This window comes from Papaver somniferum, chromosome 4, assembly GCF_003573695.1.
Source record: "Papaver somniferum cultivar HN1 chromosome 4, ASM357369v1, whole genome shotgun sequence".
Lineage (NCBI taxonomy): Eukaryota > Viridiplantae > Streptophyta > Magnoliopsida > Ranunculales > Papaveraceae > Papaver > Papaver somniferum.
The window spans coordinates 26,496,316-26,503,011 of NC_039361.1; the positions used below are offsets into that span (position 1 = coordinate 26,496,316).

At 33.3% G+C, this 6,696-nt stretch overlaps 1 long non-coding RNA gene across 1 annotated transcript; it reads right to left on the reverse strand.

Annotated features, from left to right (window-relative positions):
• Nucleotides 1–1,645: 1,645 nt before the first annotated feature.
• On the reverse strand, nt 1,646–3,362 carry LOC113274999. The gene is made up of 2 exons (XR_003323377.1): nt 2,065–3,362; nt 1,646–1,980 (listed from the first exon to the last, which is right to left on the reverse strand). It is a non-coding gene; the product is annotated as an uncharacterized LOC113274999 (long non-coding RNA).
• Between the last annotated feature and the right edge of the window lie 3,334 nt (nt 3,363–6,696).

The window sequence follows — 6,696 nt, forward strand, 5'->3', positions numbered from 1 at the left end:
GACTCATTAGTAAAAATGGACTTGACAAAAAAAAAAAAGACAGTTGTAAAAGTTTGCAATACACAACACAATGCAACCAGAAATTTTGTTGGATGGTAACTATTTTTGAAATCTGCATACAAGAACCCTGTTAATGAATTAAGATTAAAGAAAGAATGAGTTATGGGATTGAAATGGTAAGGCTTGTTTTGGTTGTATGTATCACTTGCTGTAGATAGTGTAACATAAATGCATTAAACATAGACCATACATACACCATGGAAATGATATTCAGCTGGTGCTTGCCTGACCCAATAAACTGACCTCTTATGAATCGTTTTTCTAAATTTTACCATTTCTAAGCTCTATATTGATATCTTGAATTTGCTGAGGTGTCGAACTAAATGACTGTCACCAGTAAAAGTTAAAACTCTTAGTGACATCCACCACTACAAGCGTACCTTAAAAATGTAGTACGAGTTTTGTGAGATCACAGAAGCTGAAAACTACACAATGTAATCTACCAAGTTTAATTCACGTATGATATCATTATATGACATTTGACAAACTGAGTTCTAGTATTCAACTGAAACATGTGCATTATCATGTTTGTTCAATTGAAAATTTGTCTCGTGACAGATTAGATTGATAGTTACCAGCTGCTCTATCAGGAACTGAACTATTGTGACTGACGACCAGTTGAGCTCTTGGAGAGAACGAAAAGAAGAACATATTGGGTGATTACTGATTATAGTAGCACTAGGTTGATTTTGGAGACTGAGCTAAATAAAAATGTCAGATGTAACTGTTTTTTCCATTAATAAACCTTCGGAAAAAAATAATAATTGAGGACTAGTTCTCAGTTGAGACGTGTACATTACAAATTTATACAATGAGATGGCGAGGAAACTTGTAAAAGTCTTGGCTGTAAGGACTAGTTATGATTTATTATCTGTTTGTAATGCTGTGAAGCTTGACACCACGTCTTGGACTCACTACAAGAAAAACTGGATTAAGCAACCAGCCAGTTTTGGTTGCAAAAGCCAATATTGAGTCGCTCTAACCCTTAGGGCGACTTAATTTGGTTCTCGCTCTTGAATTGCAAAAGATGGGATCTCTATAGGTCTAGAGCAGCTAGGCACTCGCTCTAAATATGTTTCAACTACCATCAGCGATTAACTAATATAATTGCTTTAAATTTATTCCAACCATCCTAATGTGAGTCGCTCTAAATATGTTCCAACTATCATCAGCGGTTAACTAATGTCACTGCTTTAAGTTTATTCCAATTATCCCTAATCGAGTCGCTCAAAATATGCTTCAACTTTCCCTAATCGAGTCGCTCAAAATATGCTTCAACTTCCGCAGCGGCTAACCAATGTCATAGCTTTAACTTTATCTCAACCATCCTTCTGAGCAATAGGTTAAGTTGATCAATGTTTAGAGCGACTTAACCGACCAATAATCGGTTGCTAAGGGTTTCTGAAGTACGAGATTTTAGTCGGTCCTAACTTTGAGCTTGTCTCACATTAGTTGCTCTAGATATTCATTAGCAGTGCTCTAGATATTCATCAGCAGGGAATATGCCGGTTGGTTTGAAAGCTTCAGGCCAGTTTTTACTCGGATGATTAAAAAATGAAATTAAAATTAATATAGAAATAAAATATGATAACCAAATTAAATGCAAATTAATTTATTTTATTAATCAATTACAATATCATTTATTAATCAACAAATTTACAATCAGCTTGACAAAGATAGAAAAAATAAAATCCCGTTTATTTGGTAAAAGAAATTAGAAGAGGAACAAGATTGATACATCCATTTCAACTTCAACTTTGAGAAGATTAGAGTTCTTTGAAATATCACTGGACAAGCTTAAAAACACGGATCGATTCTGCAACTTAATATCATTCAATCTGTTCTTTTAGATTTTAGCTCTGATTTTGAGGTCAATAGAGTTCTCGTTCCGGATCTAATTCCTTCCTCCAAAAATTGGTCCTGCATATATACAAACAAGCAAATTCAAATTAGAACTATACATAATAAGGAAATCAAACTTGATCAAGAACTAATCAATAATACCTGATACTTTTGTTCCTTTTTCAAAGCTTAGATTAGTGGAGCAAACCTAATCAGATTTTTTGATTCCAAACAAACAAAAGTCTAGACCCATTGGAAAAATGAAAAACTATGACAACCATAACAACATAAAGAACCAATCAATAAAACCCATAACTTTGGTACCTAATTTAAAGGTACCCTTCAAACACTCTTGTCTGAGACGTAAATTTGATATGTTCATTACAACAAATCGCTGAACACCACTATTACTACGATCATTGCAGACTACTGATTTACTAATTTCTGAAAAATTGATTAAGGCTCTTTGCCAATTTCAGATGAACAAACAAAACTAAATGAAGAACAATATGAATCAAACCCAAAAGGAAACTCAGTAAGCTATTAATTCAACATCCAACAAAAATTGAACATGAAAAAATTAAGGAAAAACATAAACTCAGTCGAATAACCACAAATCTCAACTCTTCAACAATCATTAGAGTTCAAATCTGTCAAATAACCATAATCAAAATATATCTAAAGAATCATAAAGATTTAATTTACTAGTCTTTACCTGCAATAACCAAATTTTATGTTTTTAACATCAACATCGAACCCAATCAAACCTAGGGTAACGGATTGCAGTAAAAAAAAATGCAAAATTTTCAGAATCTGATAAGAACCAAAATCCCTAAATGCATCGAATAAGAAAAGCCCTAAATAAACTTTGAAAAATAAATTGAAAGAAATTTTTTGGGTGCTCAGATATAAAATGGATTTGCTTTCTCATAATGAGATGGGTTTTCCAAACAATCGTCATTGCACCGTAAAATCAACAACCAAAGAAGATCTAATATCCATAGATCAAGATACAATGAAGATAAAAGCAAAGAATCATTTGTTAATCAGATTAAAGAGTTGTTTAACCATCATCGCAACTTCTTCTTTTCTTTCAGAAAATCAAAACTACAGAAACTAAAATGAATCGGCAATTGAAACGAACATGTTGATTCCTTGATTATTGGTGGATGATTGACGAAGGCGTAGTGATTTGCAGGATCAGAATCAAGAGTTTTGGATGGATGGGAGTGTGATACAAGACTGCGATGGTTAGGGCATGAAACGAAATCAGGTGCAACAAGACTCGGCTATAGAAGATGGATCTGGTATTGTTGGTGTTACCAGAGAGAGAAATGAAGCAACAGCGGTTTTGCGGTTGATTACAGAGAGGAGAAGAGAGTTAAATCTCTGTGAGAAATGAGATCGGGTTTAGCAAGAGAAGTGAAAGTGGAGATGAGGTTGAGGAAGGAGGCGGAGATTTTGATGCGAGGAAGGGTTAGGGTTTTATCGCTTTCGGTTTTATAAGGGTAAACGAGATGCACAATCTCGATAAAAGATCTAACGTCTCACAATGAAATCCAGAGCTGAGATTGTTGGACGTGCGTTTTGCACATGTACCATTCCTTAATTAGAAATAGGGGAATATATTTTGGTTTTATTTTTTTTATATATAAAAAGTTCATCATTAATTAGTAATGTAGTATTAATAGATTTACATATATATACCACAAAAAAAAAAAAAAAAAAAAAAATATATAACCTAAATTAGATTATAATACTCAATATTTTACAAAAATTATACTACACCTTTAAAATGTCAAAATATTCCAAAATGTTGTCATATAAAAATTGCTTACTCTAAAATCTTCCATAACTCCAAAATCTTCATCTTTTTAATGGAAAATATCTTCTTGAATAATTTTTATTTTATTCTTCACAATGTTTCTTATCCAACTTAAACTCTCTATTAATAGATAAATCAAATATTGGAAAAATATTCTCTTTTATTACACAAAATTTGCATAAAAATTTATTTTCAAAGGAACTAAGAATGGGTGCCACTTATCAAAGATGTGGGTGCCTTTAGTAATTTTCTGGGATGCCTTTAGTAATTTTTTTCTTGGGGTGCAAACATCACTTTTCGAGTTCTACTGGTTTTTGGATCAAAGGAATTATCAGTAAAGTTTTCATGGTTTTCTTTCCTTAAGGATTCATTTATAGAGTATACAGATTACTAAATGTACGTTTTGCACATGTAACATTCTTGATTAAATATCGGACACCGACATCCAAAAAATTTAAAACTAATTTTTTTTTAATATGCGAGTATGATTAAAAATCTTATTTAATATGATATTTCTTTACCTTCTAACCATAAGAATTTTTTTTTTAAGATTAATGTTGTTTCCATTCTTATATGAACATGAGATGATAAGATCAGATAGAATCCATCTTTAGTTCATCCAAACGAGAAACTCAGGTCTAACTCTAGTAATCTTTGAACCTGCGATGTTCATATCCGATATGTTTCTTGTCCAGTAATAAATTAAGCTTTAAATGTTTTAGAAGTCTTCCAAAAAATTTCATATTTTGCAAGACTTTCACCAATGCAAATATAAACATAAAAGTCATTCAAAGTCTTAAAAATTGGTAGATATGCAAAGTCTTCAAATATAAACATAAAAGTCATGCAAGTATATAATGAGTAACATTTATTTAAAAGGAGTTTTCTAAAGTATACAACCAGTAATGCAATACTTTGGAAATCCATCAAAGTCTTTGGATATCACAAGAAATATTTATTGAGTAAACCTCCGTTAGAATTGAATTATGTAAGCATATCCAATTAGATCGAATAAATTTTAAAATAGGATGGATTTTTTTAGAACAAACTCATTTAGATTTCTAAGCATGTCAAATTAGGTCCGACATATAGATGCGATCAGACTACTACGTTTCTCAATTTTCATCATTTTATATGATTATCTATCGGCTTCACTGAATGTCCATTTACCTCACTAATTATTATTTTTGACCATCCAAAAAGGTGTTGGAAGTTAGCTCATCGTTAAGCTAGCCACCAACTTTCTATAAATGCTCGATGGAATCTTACTTGTAAATGGGTGGATTCATCGTTCTTACAAAGTTTCTGACATATAGTAGTCCACTCCTTCCCAGGTTTCGAACTCGGAGCCACTTTCTTTCTCGGAGTCGCCAGAAAATGGTTTGTTTAAGGTTTTAGAGAATTTTTCGATGGAATCTTACTTGTAAATAGGTGGATTCACCGTTCTTTTAAAGTTTCTGACTTACAGTAGTCCACTTCCTCCCAGGTTTCGAACTCGGAGCCACTTTCTTTCTCGAAGTTGCCAGAAAATGGTTTGTTTAAGGTCCATGCATCTGTCAAAAAGTGATGCATGAGGTCCATGCATCCGTCGAAAAGTGATGCATGTGACAATGCATCAATCAAAAAGTGATGCATGATGTCCATGTATCCATTGAAAATGGTAGCATTACAAAAGAAAACATTCCAAATTACATTCCCATTACATAAGAATATTCCAAATTACATTCCCATTACATAAAAACAACTCGACTTATTTTTGGGAGAAGAAAAATTAATAGAAAAAAAATGAAGATATTATTTGGAAAAAAGATATTTAGTAAAATAATAGAGCTAATTAACAGTGAAAACACTAACCATAATGCTTGGCCTTATGTGGAAGAAAATTTAACGATTTATAATTTCCTTCACGTGCGCATAACACCAAATTACGGATGTTTTGTACCATCAGGAAGTCCCGAACTTAAATCAAATGGATATGCATACCGAGTATCCGTATCGGGTATCATATCATCAGGAAGTCCCTGACTCAGATCAAAAGGGTATCCATACCGGGTTTCTGTACCGTCAGGAAGTTCCAAACTCAGATCAAAAGGGTAAGCATAAAAGGTATCTGTATCGGGTATCCACATCGTCAGGAAGTCCCTGACTCGGATCAAAAGGGTATGCATATTGGGTATTCGTACTGTTAGGAAGTCCCGAACTTGGATCAAAAGGGTATGCATATCGGATATCTGTACCGTCAGGAAGTTCCGAACTCATATCAAAAGAGTATGCTAACAAGGTATCCGTATGGGTTATCCACATCGTCAGGAAGTCCCTGACCCAGATCAAGATGGTTATCCAGAAAACTGCGAGTATTATTTGGTTTAATTTAACCGACTTTGTTAAGGGAATCCGAGTGCCGAAGCACATTTGCTCTTTTGACCTCACTGGATTTGATCGATTTATCCAGTTATCTATCTTTAACCGAATGTCCATCAACCTTAATCAATTTTAACGGTTACACATCAATCTTGTCCGACATCGCTTGACCTCACTCAACTTCTTTTGGATTCCATGGGTTTGATTATATGGTTATTTATCAGTTCAAACCAAATTTTCATCAACTTCACTTAATTACACTTGTTATCCGTCATCTTACCCGATATCGGTCAGTCTTACTCAACTTCTCCCGAATTTTATAGGTTTCTCCAGTTATCTGTAATTTTTTAACCGAATGTCCATCGACCTTAATTAGTCAATTCCACATGTTATATCCAATATCGCTCGACCTCACAAAATTTCTCCTAGATTCCATCGGTTTATAGGGTTATCTATCAATTCATATCGAATTTCATCAACTTTAATTTCGCTTGTAATTCGTCATCTCACCTGATATCAGTCAGCCTTAGGAAACCAAAGACTATCTAATCAATTAGAGATGGATCCGTATGATTTAAACCTGGCCAATGGGAAACGCTGATAAATAA